The sequence below is a fragment of the Mobula birostris genome, unplaced genomic scaffold, assembly GCF_030028105.1.
Source record: "Mobula birostris isolate sMobBir1 unplaced genomic scaffold, sMobBir1.hap1 scaffold_684, whole genome shotgun sequence".
Lineage (NCBI taxonomy): Eukaryota > Metazoa > Chordata > Chondrichthyes > Myliobatiformes > Myliobatidae > Mobula > Mobula birostris.
Genome location: NW_027278403.1, coordinates 179,517 through 196,035, shown reverse-complemented (window position 1 = coordinate 196,035; position 16,519 = coordinate 179,517).

The following is a 16,519-nucleotide window of genomic DNA, read 5'->3' as shown; positions in this document are numbered from 1 at the left end:
TCCGTTTACCTGCACAATGTACATCTCAGTCTATATCGCTTTAACATGTACAATGTTTAACTCAGACTATGTCCCTTTAACCTGTACAATGAACAACTCAGTCTATGTCCCTTTAACCTGAACAATCTACAGCTCAGTCTCTGTCCCTTTAACCTGAAAATTGCGTAACTCAGTCTATGTCCCTTTAACCTCTACAATGAACAACTCAATCTATGTCCCTTTAACCTGTACAATGCGTAACTCAGTCTATGTCCCTTTAAGCTGTACAATCCACAACTCAGTCTCTGTCCTTTTAACCTGTACACTGTACAACTCAGTCAATGTTCCTTTAACCTGTGCAATGCGTAACTCAGTCTGTGTCCCTTTAGCATGTATAATGCGTAACTCTGTCTATGTCCCTTTAACATGTACAATGTACAACTCAGTCTATGTCCCTTTAATCTGTACAATGTACAACTCAGTCTATGTCCCTTTAACCTGTACAATGTACAACTCAGTCTATGTCCCTTTTACCTGTACAATGCGTAACTCAGTCAGTGTCCCTTCAACCTGAACAATGTACAACTCAGTCTATTTCCCATTAATATGTACAGTGTGTAACTCAGTCTGTGTCCCTTTAACATGTACAATGTACAGGTCAGTCTATGTCCCTTTAATCTGTACAATGTAAAACTCAGTCTATGTCAATTTAACCTGAACAATGCGTAACTCAATCTATATCCCGTTAACCTGTACAATGTGTAACTCAGTCTATGTCCCTTTAACATTTACAATGCGTAACTCAGTCTATGTCCCTTTAACCTGTACAATGTACAACTCAGTCTCTGTCCCTTTAACCTATACAATGTACAACTCAGTCTATCTCACTTTAACATGTACAATGTACAACTCAGTCTCTGTCCCTTTACCTGTGTAATGCGTAGCTCAGTGTATATCTCTTTAACCTGAACAATGAACAACTCTGTCTATGTCCCTTTAACCTGTACAATGTACAACTCAGTCAATGTCCCTTTAACCTGCACAACGCGTAACTCAGTCTGTGTCCCTTTAACCTGTACAGTTTACAAGTCAGTCTATGTCCGTTTAATCTGTATAATACTTAACTCAGTCTAAGTTTCTTTAACCTGTATATTGCGTAACTCAGTCTATGTCCCTTTAACCTGAACAATCTACAGCTCAGTCTATGTCCCTCTAACCTGTACAATGTACAACTCAGTCTATCTCACTTTAACCTTTACAATGTACAACTCAGTCGATGTCCCTTTAACCTGAACAATCTACAGCTCAGTCTCTGTCCCTTTAACCTGAAAATTGCGTAACTCAGTCTATGTCCCTTTAACCTCTACAATGAACAACTCAGTCTATGTCCCTTTAACCTGTACAATGCGTAACTCTGTCTACATCCCTTTAACCTGTACAATGTTAAACTCAGTCTATGTCCCTTTAAGCTGTACAATGCGTAACTCAGTCTGTGGCCCTTTAACCTGTACAATGTAAAACTCAGTCTATGTCCCTTTAATCTGTACAATGTACAGCTCAGTCTATGTCCCTTTAGTCTGTGCAATGTACAACTCCGTCTATGTCCCTTTAACCTGTACGATGCCTGACACATTCTATGTCCCTTTAACCTGTAGAATATGCAACTCATTCTCTGTCCCTTTAACTGTACAATGTGCATCTCAGTCTATATCGCTTTAACATGTACAATGTTTAACTCAGACTATGTTCCTTTAACCTGTACAATGTACAACTCAGTCTATGTCCCTTTAACCTGAACAATCTATAACTCAGTCTATGTCCCTTTAAAACTGAGCAATGCGTAGCTCAGTCTATGTCCCTTTAACCTGTACAATGAACAACTCAGTCTATGTCCTTTTAATCTGTAGAATGCGTAACTCAGTCTATGACCCTTTAAGCTGTACAATGTACAACTCAGTCTCTGTCCCTTTAACCTGTACAGTGTACAACTCAGTCTTTGTCCCTTTAACCTGTACAATATACAACTCAGTCTATGTCCCTTTAACCTGTAGAATGCGTAACTCTGTCTGTGTCCCTTTAACATGTATAATGCGTAACTCAGTCTGTGTCCCTTTAACATGTAGAATGCGTAACTCAGTCTATGTCCCTTTAACCTATACAATGTACTACTCAGTCTATGTCCCTTTACCTGTATAATGCGTAACTCAGTCTGTGTCCCTTTAAGCTGTACAATGTACGACTCAGTCTATGTCCCTTTAAGCTGTATAATGCGTAACTCAGTCTGTGTCCCTTTAACATGTATAATGCGTAACTCCGTCTATGTCCCTTTAACATGTACAATGTACAACTCACTCTTTTTCCCTTTAATCTGTACAATGCTTAACTCAGTCTATGTCCCTTTAATCTGTACAATGCTTAACTCAGTCTATGTCCCTTTAATCTGTACAATGCTTAACTCAGTCTATGTCCCTTTAAGCTGTATAATGCTTAACTCAGTCTATGTCCCTTTAACCTTTATATTGCGTAACTCAGTCTGTGTCCCTTTAACATGTATAATGCTTAACTCATTCTGTGTCCCTTTAACCTGAACAATCTACAACTCAGTCTATGTCCCATTAAACTGTACAATGCGTAACTCAGTCTATGTCCCTTTAACCTGTTCAATGTACAACTCAGTCTATGTCCCTTTAACCTGTACAATGTACAACTCAGTCTTTGTCCCTTTAACCTGTACAATGCGTAACTCAGACTATGTCCCTTTAACAGTTACAATGCGTAACTCAGTCTATGTCCCTTTAACCTGTACAATGTACAACTCAGTCTCTGTCTCTTTAACCTATACAATGTACAACTCAGTCTATCTCACTTTAACCTGTACAATGTACAACTCAGTCTCTGTCCCTTTACCTGTGTAATGCGTAGCTCAGTGTATATCTCTTTAACCTGAACAATGAACAACTCTGTCTATGTCCCTTTAACCTGTACAATGTACAACTCAGTCAATGTCCCTTTAACCTGCACAACGCGTAACTCAGTCTGTGTCCCTTTAACCTGTACAGTGTACAAGTCAGTCTATGTCCGTGTAATCTGTATAATACTTAACTCAGTCTATGTTTGTTTAACCTGTATATTGCGTAACTCAGTCTATGTCCCTTTAACCTGAACAATCTACAGCTCAGTCTATGTCCCTCTAACCTGTACAATGTACAACTCAGTCTCTGTCCGTTTACCTGCACAATGTACATCTCAGTCTATATCGCTTTAACATGTACAATGTTTAACTCAGACTATGTCCCTTTAACCTGTACAATGAACAACTCAGTCTATGTCCCTTTAACCTGAACAATCTACAGCTCAGTCTCTGTCCCTTTAACCTGAAAATTGCGTAACTCAGTCTATGTCCCTTTAACCTCTACAATGAACAACTCAATCTATGTCCCTTTAACCTGTACAATGCGTAACTCAGTCTATGTCCCTTTAAGCTGTACAATCTACAACTCAGTCTCTGTCCTTTTAACCTGTACACTGTACAACTCAGTCAATGTTCCTTTAACCTGTGCAATGCGTAACTCAGTCTGTGTCCCTTTAGCATGTATAATGCGTAACTCTGTCTATGTCCCTTTAACATGTACAATGTACAACTCAGTCTATGTCCCTTTAATCTGTACAATGTACAACTCAGTCTATGTCCCTTTAACCTGTACAATGTACAACTCAGTCTATGTCCCTTTTACCTGTACAATGCGTAACTCAGTCAGTGTCCCTTCAACCTGAACAATGTACAACTCAGTCTATTTCCCATTAATATGTACAGTGTGTAACTCAGTCTGTGTCCCTTTAACATGTACAGTGTGCAACTCAGTCTCTGTCCCTTTAAACTGTACAATGAACAACTCAGTCTATGTCCCTTTAACCTGCACAATGTACAACTCAGTCAATGTCCCTTCAACCTTTACAACGCGTAACTCAGTCTGTGTCCCTTTAACCTGAACAATGTACAACTCAGGCTATGTCCCTTTAAACTGTATAATGCGTAACTCAGTCTGTGTCCCTTTAACATGTATAATGCGTGACTCAGTCTCTTTCCTTTAACCTGTATATTGCATAACTCAGTCTATGTCTCTTTAACCTGTACAATGCGTAACTCAGTCTATGTCTCTTTAACCTGAACAATCAACAACTCAGTCTATGTCCCTTTAACCTGTACAATTTACAACTCAGTCTGTGTCCCTTTAACCTGAACAATGCGTAACTCAATCTATATCCCGTTAACCTGTAGAATGTGTAACTCAGTCTATGTCCCTTTAACATTTACAATGCATAACTCAGTCTATGTCCCTTTAACCTGTACAATGTACAACTCAGTCTATCTCACTTTAACCTGTACAATGTACAACTCAGTCGATGTCCCTTTAACCTGAACAATCTACAGCTCAGTCTCTGTCCCTTTAACCTGAAAATTGCGTAACTCAGTCTATGTCCCTTTAACCTCTACAATGAACAACTCAGTCTATGTCCCTTTAACCTGTACAATGCGTAACTCTGTCTACATCCCTTTAACCTGTACAATGTTAAACTCAGTCTATGTCCCTTTAACCTGAACAATCTACAGCTCAGTCTATGTCCCTCTAACCTGTACAATGTACAACTCAGTCTCTGTCCGTTTACCTGCACAATGTACATCTCAGTCTATATCGCTTTAACATGTACAATGTTTAACTCAGTCTGTGTCCCTTTAGTCTGTGCAATGTACAACTCCGTCTATGTCCCTTTAACCTGTACGATGCCTAACACATTCTATGTCCCTTTAACCTGTAGAATATACAACTCATTCTCTGTCCCTTTAACTGTACAATGTGCATCTCAGTCTATATCGCTTTAACATGTACAATGTTTAACTCAGACTATGTTCCTTTAACCTGTACAATGTACAACTCAGTCTATGTCCCTTTAACCTGAACAATCTATAACTCAGTCTATGTCCCTTTAAAACTGAACAATGCGTAGCTCAGTCTATGTCCCTTTAACCTGTACAATGAACAACTCAGTCTATGTCCTTTTAATCTGTAGAATGCGTAACTCAGTCTATGACCCTTTAAGCTGTACAATGTACAACTCAGTCTCTGTCCCTTTAACCTGTACAGTGTACAACTCAGTCTTTGTCCCTTTAACCTGTACAATATACAACTCAGTCTATGTCCCTTTAACCTGTAGAATGCGTAACTCTGTCTGTGTCCCTTTAACATGTATAATGCGTAACTCAGTCTGTGTCCCTTTAACATGTAGAATGCGTAACTCAGTCTATGTCCCTTTAACCTATACAATGTACTACTCAGTCTATGTCCCTTTACCTGTATAATGCGTAACTCAGTCTGTGTCCCTTTAAGCTGTACAATGTACGACTCAGTCTATGTCCCTTTAAGCTGTATAATGCGTAACTCAGTCTGTGTCCCTTTAACATGTATAATGCGTAACTCCGTCTATGTCCCTTTAACATGTACAATGTACAACTCACTCTTTTTCCCTTTAATCTGTACAATGCTTAACTCAGTCTATGTCCCTTTAATCTGTACAATGCTTAACTCAGTCTATGTCCCTTTAAGCTGTATAATGCTTAACTCAGTCTATGTCCCTTTAACCTTTATATTGCGTAACTCAGTCTGTGTCCCTTTAACATGTATAATGCTTAACTCATTCTGTGTCCCTTTAACCTGAACAATCTACAACTCAGTCTATGTCCCATTAAACTGTACAATGCGTAACTCAGTCTATGTCCCTTTAACCTGTTCAATGTACAACTCAGTCTATGTCCCTTTAACCTGTACAATGTACAACTCAGTCTTTGTCCCTTTAACCTGTACAATGTACAACTCAGTCTATGTCCCTTTAACCTGTACAATACGTAACTCAGACTATGTCCCTTTAACAGTTACAATGCGTAACTCAGTCTATGTCCCTTTAACCTGTACAATGTACAACTCAGTCTCTGTCTCTTTAACCTATACAATGTACAACTCAGTCTATCTCACTTTAACCTGTACAATGTACAACTCAGTCTCTGTCCCTTTACCTGTGTAATGCGTAGCTCAGTGTATATCTCTTTAACCTGAACAATGAACAACTCTGTCTATGTCCCTTTAACCTGTACAATGTACAACTCAGTCAATGTCCCTTTAACCTGCACAACGCGTAACTCAGTCTGTGTCCCTTTAACCTGTACAGTGTACAAGTCAGTCTATGTCCGTGTAATCTGTATAATACTTAACTCAGTCTATGTTTCTTTAACCTGTATATTGCGTAACTCAGTCTATGTCCCTTTAACCTGAACAATCTACAGCTCAGTCTATGTCCCTCTAACCTGTACAATGTACAACTCAGTCTCTGTCCGTTTACCTGCACAATGTACATCTCAGTCTATATCGCTTTAACATGTACAATGTTTAACTCAGACTATGTCCCTTTAACCTGTACAATGAACAACTCAGTCTATGTCCCTTTAACCTGTACAGTGTACAACTCAGTCTTTGTCCCTTTAACCTGTACAATATACAACTCAGTCTATGTCCCTTTAACCTGTAGAATGCGTAACTCTGTCTGTGTCCCTTTAACATGTATAATGCGTAACTCAGTCTGTGTCCCTTTAACATGTAGAATGCGTAACTCAGTCTATGTCCCTTTAACCTATACAATGTACTACTCAGTCTATGTCCCTTTACCTGTATAATGCGTAACTCAGTCTGTGTCCCTTTAACCTGTACAATGTACGACTCAGTCTATGTCCCTTTAAGCTGTATAATGCGTAACTCAGTCTGTGTCCCTTTAACATGTATAATGCGTAACTCCGTCTATGTCCCTTTAACATGTACAATGTACAACTCACTCTTTTTCCCTTTAATCTGTACAATGCTTAACTCAGTCTATGTCCCTTTAATCTGTACAATGCTTAACTCAGTCTATGTCCCTTTAAGCTGTATAATGCTTAACTCAGTCTATGTCCCTTTAACCTTTATATTGCGTAACTCAGTCTGTGTCCCTTTAACATGTATAATGCTTAACTCATTCTGTGTCCCTTTAACCTGAACAATCTACAACTCAGTCTATGTCCCATTAAACTGTACAATGCGTAACTCAGTCTATGTCCCTTTAACCTGTTCAATGTACAACTCAGTCTATGTCCCTTTAACCTGTACAATGTACAACTCAGTCTTTGTCCCTTTAACCTGTACAATGTACAACTCAGTCTATGTCCCTTTAACCTGTACAATGCGTAACTCAGACTATGTCCCTTTAACAGTTACAATGCGTAACTCAGTCTATGTCCCTTTAACCTGTACAATGTACAACTCAGTCTCTGTCTCTTTAACCTATACAATGTACAACTCAGTCTATCTCACTTTAACCTGTGCAATGTACAACTCAGTCTCTGTCCCTTTACCTGTGTAATGCGTAGCTCAGTGTATATCTCTTTAACCTGAACAATGAACAACTCTGTCTATGTCCCTTTAACCTGTACAATGTACAACTCAGTCAATGTCCCTTTAACCTGCACAACGCGTAACTCAGTCTGTGTCCCTTTAACCTGTACAGTGTACAAGTCAGTCTATGTCCGTGTAATCTGTATAATACTTAACTCAGTCTATGTTTCTTTAACCTGTATATTGCGTAACTCAGTCTATGTCCCTTTAACCTGAACAATCTACAGCTCAGTCTATGTCCCTCTAACCTGTACAATGTACAACTCAGTCTCTGTCCGTTTACCTGCACAATGTACATCTCAGTCTATATCGCTTTAACATGTACAATGTTTAACTCAGACTATGTCCCTTTAACCTGTACAATGAACAACTCAGTCTATGTCCCTTTAACCTGAACAATCTACAGCTCAGTCTCTGTCCCTTTAACCTGAAAATTGCGTAACTCAGTCTATGTCCCTTTAACCTCTACAATGAACAACTCAATCTATGTCCCTTTAACCTGTACAATGCGTAACTCAGTCTATGTCCCTTTAAGCTGTACAATCCACAACTCAGTCTCTGTCCTTTTAACCTGTACACTGTACAACTCAGTCAATGTTCCTTTAACCTGTGCAATGCGTAACTCAGTCTGTGTCCCTTTAGCATGTATAATGCGTAACTCTGTCTATGTCCCTTTAACATGTACAATGTACAACTCAGTCTATGTCCCTTTAATCTGTACAATGTACAACTCAGTCTATGTCCCTTTAACCTGTACAATGTACAACTCAGTCTATGTCCCTTTAACCTGTACAATACGTAACTCAGACTATGTCCCTTTAACAGTTACAATGCGTAACTCAGTCTAAGTCCCTTTAACCTGTACAATGTACAACTCAGTCTCTGTCTCTTTAACCTATACAATGTACAACTCAGTCTATCTCACTTTAACCTGTACAATGTACAACTCAGTCTCTGTCCCTTTACCTGTGTAATGCGTAGCTCAGTGTATATCTCTTTAACCTGAACAATGAACAACTCTGTCTATGTCCCTTTAACCTGTACAATGTACAACTCAGTCAATGTCCCTTTAACCTGCACAACGCGTAACTCAGTCTGTGTCCCTTTAACCTGTACAGTGTACAAGTCAGTCTATGTCCGTGTAATCTGTATAATACTTAACTCAGTCTATGTTTCTTTAACCTGTATATTGCGTAACTCAGTCTATGTCCCTTTAACCTGAACAATCTACAGCTCAGTCTATGTCCCTCTAACCTGTACAATGTACAACTCAGTCTCTGTCCGTTTACCTGCACAATGTACATCTCAGTCTATATCGCTTTAACATGTACAATGTTTAACTCAGACTATGTCCCTTTAACCTGTACAATGAACAACTCAGTCTATGTCCCTTTAACCTGAACAATCTACAGCTCAGTCTCTGTCCCTTTAACCTGAAAATTGCGTAACTCAGTCTATGTCCCTTTAACCTCTACAATGAACAACTCAATCTATGTCCCTTTAACCTGTACAATGCGTAACTCAGTCTATGTCCCTTTAAGCTGTACAATCCACAACTCAGTCTCTGTCCTTTTAACCTGTACACTGTACAACTCAGTCAATGTTCCTTTAACCTGTGCAATGCGTAACTCAGTCTGTGTCCCTTTAGCATGTATAATGCGTAACTCTGTCTATGTCCCTTTAACATGTACAATGTACAACTCAGTCTATGTCCCTTTAATCTGTACAATGTACAACTCAGTCTATGTCCCTTTAACCTGTACAATGTACAACTCAGTCTATGTCCCTTTAACCTGTACAATACGTAACTCAGACTATGTCCCTTTAACAGTTACAATGCGTAACTCAGTCTAAGTCCCTTTAACCTGTACAATGTACAACTCAGTCTCTGTCTCTTTAACCTATACAATGTACAACTCAGTCTATCTCACTTTAACCTGTACAATGTACAACTCAGTCTCTGTCCCTTTACCTGTGTAATGCGTAGCTCAGTGTATATCTCTTTAACCTGAACAATGAACAACTCTGTCTATGTCCCTTTAACCTGTACAATGTACAACTCAGTCAATGTCCCTTTAACCTGCACAACGCGTAACTCAGTCTGTGTCCCTTTAACCTGTACAGTGTACAAGTCAGTCTATGTCCGTGTAATCTGTATAATACTTAACTCAGTCTATGTTTCTTTAACCTGTATATTGCGTAACTCAGTCTATGTCCCTTTAACCTGAACAATCTACAGCTCAGTCTATGTCCCTCTAACCTGTACAATGTACAACTCAGTCTCTGTCCGTTTACCTGCACAATGTACATCTCAGTCTATATCGCTTTAACATGTACAATGTTTAACTCAGACTATGTCCCTTTAACCTGTACAATGAACAACTCAGTCTATGTCCCTTTAACCTGAACAATCTACAGCTGTCTCTGTCCCTTTAACCTGAAAATTGCGTAACTCAGTCTATGTCCCTTTAACCTCTACAATGAACAACTCAATCTATGTCCCTTTAACCTGTACAATGCGTAACTCAGTCTATGTCCCTTTAAGCTGTACAATCCACAACTCAGTCTCTGTCCTTTTAACCTGTACACTGTACAACTCAGTCAATGTTCCTTTAACCTGTGCAATGCGTAACTCAGTCTGTGTCCCTTTAGCATGTATAATGCGTAACTCTGTCTATGTCCTTTTAACATGTACAATGTACAACTCAGTCTATGTCCCTTTAATCTGTACAATGTACAACTCAGTCTATGTCCCTTTAACCTGTACAATGTACAACTCAGTCTATGTCCCTTTTACCTGTACAATGCGTAACTCAGTCAGTGTCCCTTCAACCTGAACAATGTACAACTCAGTCTATTTCCCATTAATATGTACAGTGTGTAACTCAGTCTGTGTCCCTTTAACATGTACAATGTACAGGTCAGTCTATGTCCCTTTAATCTGTACAATGTAAAACTCAGTCTATGTCAATTTAACCTGAACAATGCGTAACTCAATCTATATCCCGTTAACCTGTACAATGTGTAACTCAGTCTATGTCCCTTTAACATTTACAATGCGTAACTCAGTCTATGTCCCTTTAACCTGTACAATGTACAACTCAGTCTCTGTCCCTTTAACCTATACAATGTACAACTCAGTCTATCTCACTTTAACATGTACAATGTACAACTCAGTCTCTGTCCCTTTACCTGTGTAATGCGTAGCTCAGTGTATATCTCTTTAACCTGAACAATGAACAACTCTGTCTATGTCCCTTTAACCTGTACAATGTACAACTCAGTCAATGTCCCTTTAACCTGCACAACGCGTAACTCAGTCTGTGTCCCTTTAACCTGTACAGTTTACAAGTCAGTCTATGTCCGTTTAATCTGTATAATACTTAACTCAGTCTAAGTTTCTTTAACCTGTATATTGCGTAACTCAGTCTATGTCCCTTTAACCTGAACAATCTACAGCTCAGTCTATGTCCCTCTAACCTGTACAATGTACAACTCAGTCTATCTCACTTTAACCTTTACAATGTACAACTCAGTCGATGTCCCTTTAACCTGAACAATCTACAGCTCAGTCTCTGTCCCTTTAACCTGAAAATTGCGTAACTCAGTCTATGTCCCTTTAACCTCTACAATGAACAACTCAGTCTATGTCCCTTTAACCTGTACAATGCGTAACTCTGTCTACATCCCTTTAACCTGTACAATGTTAAACTCAGTCTATGTCCCTTTAAGCTGTACAATGCGTAACTCAGTCTGTGGCCCTTTAACCTGTACAATGTAAAACTCAGTCTATGTCCCTTTAATCTGTACAATGTACAGCTCAGTCTATGTCCCTTTAGTCTGTGCAATGTACAACTCCGTCTATGTCCCTTTAACCTGTACGATGCCTAACACATTCTATGTCCCTTTAACCTGTAGAATATACAACTCATTCTCTGTCCCTTTAACTGTACAATGTGCATCTCAGTCTATATCGCTTTAACATGTACAATGTTTAACTCAGACTATGTTCCTTTAACCTGTACAATGTACAACTCAGTCTATGTCCCTTTAACCTGAACAATCTATAACTCAGTCTATGTCCCTTTAAAACTGAGCAATGCGTAGCTCAGTCTATGTCCCTTTAACCTGTACAATGAACAACTCAGTCTATGTCCTTTTAATCTGTAGAATGCGTAACTCAGTCTATGACCCTTTAAGCTGTACAATGTACAACTCAGTCTCTGTCCCTTTAACCTGTACAGTGTACAACTCAGTCTTTGTCCCTTTAACCTGTACAATATACAACTCAGTCTATGTCCCTTTAACCTGTAGAATGCGTAACTCTGTCTGTGTCCCTTTAACATGTATAATGCGTAACTCAGTCTGTGTCCCTTTAACATGTAGAATGCGTAACTCAGTCTATGTCCCTTTAACCTATACAATGTACTACTCAGTCTATGTCCCTTTACCTGTATAATGCGTAACTCAGTCTGTGTCCCTTTAAGCTGTACAATGTACGACTCAGTCTATGTCCCTTTAAGCTGTATAATGCGTAACTCAGTCTGTGTCCCTTTAACATGTATAATGCGTAACTCCGTCTATGTCCCTTTAACATGTACAATGTACAACTCACTCTTTTTCCCTTTAATCTGTACAATGCTTAACTCAGTCTATGTCCCTTTAATCTGTACAATGCTTAACTCAGTCTATGTCCCTTTAATCTGTACAATGCTTAACTCAGTCTATGTCCCTTTAAGCTGTATAATGCTTAACTCAGTCTATGTCCCTTTAACCTTTATATTGCGTAACTCAGTCTGTGTCCCTTTAACATGTATAATGCTTAACTCATTCTGTGTCCCTTTAACCTGAACAATCTACAACTCAGTCTATGTCCCATTAAACTGTACAATGCGTAACTCAGTCTATGTCCCTTTAACCTGTTCAATGTACAACTCAGTCTATGTCCCTTTAACCTGTACAATGTACAACTCAGTCTTTGTCCCTTTAACCTGTACAATGCGTAACTCAGACTATGTCCCTTTAACAGTTACAATGCGTAACTCAGTCTATGTCCCTTTAACCTGTACAATGTACAACTCAGTCTCTGTCTCTTTAACCTATACAATGTACAACTCAGTCTATCTCACTTTAACCTGTACAATGTACAACTCAGTCTCTGTCCCTTTACCTGTGTAATGCGTAGCTCAGTGTATATCTCTTTAACCTGAACAATGAACAACTCTGTCTATGTCCCTTTAACCTGTACAATGTACAACTCAGTCAATGTCCCTTTAACCTGCACAACGCGTAACTCAGTCTGTGTCCCTTTAACCTGTACAGTGTACAAGTCAGTCTATGTCCGTGTAATCTGTATAATACTTAACTCAGTCTATGTTTGTTTAACCTGTATATTGCGTAACTCAGTCTATGTCCCTTTAACCTGAACAATCTACAGCTCAGTCTATGTCCCTCTAACCTGTACAATGTACAACTCAGTCTCTGTCCGTTTACCTGCACAATGTACATCTCAGTCTATATCGCTTTAACATGTACAATGTTTAACTCAGACTATGTCCCTTTAACCTGTACAATGAACAACTCAGTCTATGTCCCTTTAACCTGAACAATCTACAGCTCAGTCTCTGTCCCTTTAACCTGAAAATTGCGTAACTCAGTCTATGTCCCTTTAACCTCTACAATGAACAACTCAATCTATGTCCCTTTAACCTGTACAATGCGTAACTCAGTCTATGTCCCTTTAAGCTGTACAATCTACAACTCAGTCTCTGTCCTTTTAACCTGTACACTGTACAACTCAGTCAATGTTCCTTTAACCTGTGCAATGCGTAACTCAGTCTGTGTCCCTTTAGCATGTATAATGCGTAACTCTGTCTATGTCCCTTTAACATGTACAATGTACAACTCAGTCTATGTCCCTTTAATCTGTACAATGTACAACTCAGTCTATGTCCCTTTAACCTGTACAATGTACAACTCAGTCTATGTCCCTTTTACCTGTACAATGCGTAACTCAGTCAGTGTCCCTTCAACCTGAACAATGTACAACTCAGTCTATTTCCCATTAATATGTACAGTGTGTAACTCAGTCTGTGTCCCTTTAACATGTACAATGTACAGGTCAGTCTATGTCCCTTTAATCTGTACAATGTAAAACTCAGTCTATGTCAATTTAACCTGAACAATGCGTAACTCAATCTATATCCCGTTAACCTGTACAATGTGTAACTCAGTCTATGTCCCTTTAACATTTACAATGCGTAACTCAGTCTATGTCCCTTTAACCTGTACAATGTACAACTCAGTCTCTGTCCCTTTAACCTATACAATGTACAACTCAGTCTATCTCACTTTAACATGTACAATGTACAACTCAGTCTCTGTCCCTTTACCTGTGTAATGCGTAGCTCAGTGTATATCTCTTTAACCTGTACAATGAACAACTCTGTCTATGTCCCTTTAACCTGTACAATGTACAACTCAGTCAATGTCCCTTTAACCTGCACAACGCGTAACTCAGTCTGTGTCCCTTTAACCTGTACAGTTTACAAGTCAGTCTATGTCCGTTTAATCTGTATAATACTTAACTCAGTCTAAGTTTCTTTAACCTGTATATTGCGTAACTCAGTCTATGTCCCTTTAACCTGAACAATCTACAGCTCAGTCTATGTCCCTCTAACCTGTACAATGTACAACTCAGTCTCTGTTCCTTTTCCTGCACAATGTACATCTCAGTCTATATAGCTTTAATATGTACAATGTTTAACTCAGACTATGTCCCTTTAACCTGTACAATGCATAACTCAGTCTATGTCCCTTTAATCTGTACAATTTACAACTCAGTCTATGTCCCTTTAACCTCTATAAATGCGTAACTCAGTCTATGTCCCTTTAACCTGAACAATCTACAACTCAGCCTATGTCCCTTTAAACCTGAACAATGCGTAACTCAGTCTATGTCCCTTTAATCTGTACAATGTACAACTCAGTCTATGTCCCTTTACCCTGAACAATGCTTAACTCAATCTATGTCCCTTTAACATGTACAATGCGTAACTCAGTCTATGTCCCTTTAACCTGTACAATGTACAACTCAGTCAATGTCCCTTTAACCTGTACAATGTGTAACTCAGTCTATGTCCTCTTAACCTGTAGGATGCGTAACTGAGTCTGTGTTCCTTTAAGCTGTACAATGCGTAACTCAGTTTATGTCCCTTTAACATGTACAATGTACAACTCAGTCTATTTCCCTTTAATCTGTAGAATGCGTAACTCAGTCTGTGTCCCTTTAACATGTACAGTGTGCAACTCAGTCTCTGTCCCTTTAAACTGTACAATGAACAACTCAGTCTATGTCCCTTTAACCTGCACAATGTACAACTCAGTCAATGTCCCTTCAACCTTTACAACGCGTAACTCAGTCTGTGTCCCTTTAACCTGAACAAAGTAGAACTCAGTCTATGTCCCTTTAAACTGTATAATGCGTAACTCAGTCTGTGTCCCTTTAACATGTATAATGCGTGACTCAGTCTCTTTCCTTTAACCTGTATATTGCATAACTCAGTCTATGTCCCTTTAACCTGTACAATGCGTAACTCTGTCTACGTCCCTTTAACCTGTACGATGTACAACTCAGTCTCTGTCCCTTTAACCTCTACAATGTACAACTCAGTCTATGTCCTTTTAACCTGTAGGATGCGTAACTGAGTCTGTGTTCCTTTAAGCTGTACACTGTACAACTCAGTCTATGTCCCTTTAACCTGTACAATGCATAACTCAGTCTATGTCCCTTTAACCTGAACAATCTACAACTCAGTCTATGTCCCTTTAACCTGTACAATGCATAACTCAGTCTAAGTCCCTTTAATCTGTATAATGCGTAACTCAGTTTCTGTCTCTTTAACCTGAACAATCTTCAACTCAGTCTATGTCCCTTTAACCTGTACAATGTACAACTCATTCTCTGTCCCTTTACCTGTACAATGTACATCTCAGTCTATATCGCTTTAACATGTACAATGTTTAACTCAGTCTATTTCCCTTTAATCTGTACAATGCTTAACTCAGCTTATGTCCCTTTAATCTGTATAATGCTTAACTCAGTCTATGTCCCTTTAACCTGTAGAATGCGTAACTCTGTCTGTATCCCTTTAACCTGTACAATGTACAACTCAGTCTATGTCCCTTTAACCTGTATAATTCGTAATGCAGTCTATGTCCCTTTAATCTCTACAATGTACAACTCAGTCTATGTACCTTCAAACCTGAACAATGCGTAGATCAGTCTATGTCCCTTTAACGTTTACAATGAACAACTCAGTCTATGTGCTTTTAATCTGTAGAATGCGTAACTCAGTCTGTGTCCCTTTAACCTGTACAGTGTACAACTCAGTCTATGTCCTTTTAACCTGTATAATGCGTAACTCAGTCCATGTCCCTTTAACCTGCACAGTGTACAACTCAGTCTTTGTCCCTTTAACCTGTACAATATACAACTCTGTCTATGTCCCTTTAACCTGTAGAATGCGTAACTCAGTCTGTATCCCTTTAACCTGTACAATGCACAACTCAGTCTATGTCCCTTTAACCTGCACAACGCGTAACTCAGTCTGTGTCCCTTTAACCTGTACAGTATACAAGTCAGTCTATGTCCGTTTAATCTGTATAATACTTAACTCAGTCTGTTTCTTTAACCTGTATATTGCGTAACTCAGTCTATGTCCCTTTAACCTGAACAATCTACAGCTCAGTCTATGTCCCTCTAACCTGTACAATGTACAACTCAGTCTCTGTCCCTTTACCTGCACAATGTATATCTCAATCTATATCGCTTTTACATGTACAATGTTTAACTCAGACTATGTCCCTTTAACCTGTATAAATGCGTAACTCAGTCTATGTCCCTTTAACCTGAACAATCTACAACTCAGCCTATGTCCCTTTAAACCTGAACAATGCGTAACTCAGTCTATGTCCCTTTAATCTGTACAATGTACAACTCAGTCTATGTCCCTTTACCCTGAACAATGCATAACTCAATCTATGTCCCTTTAACATGTACAATG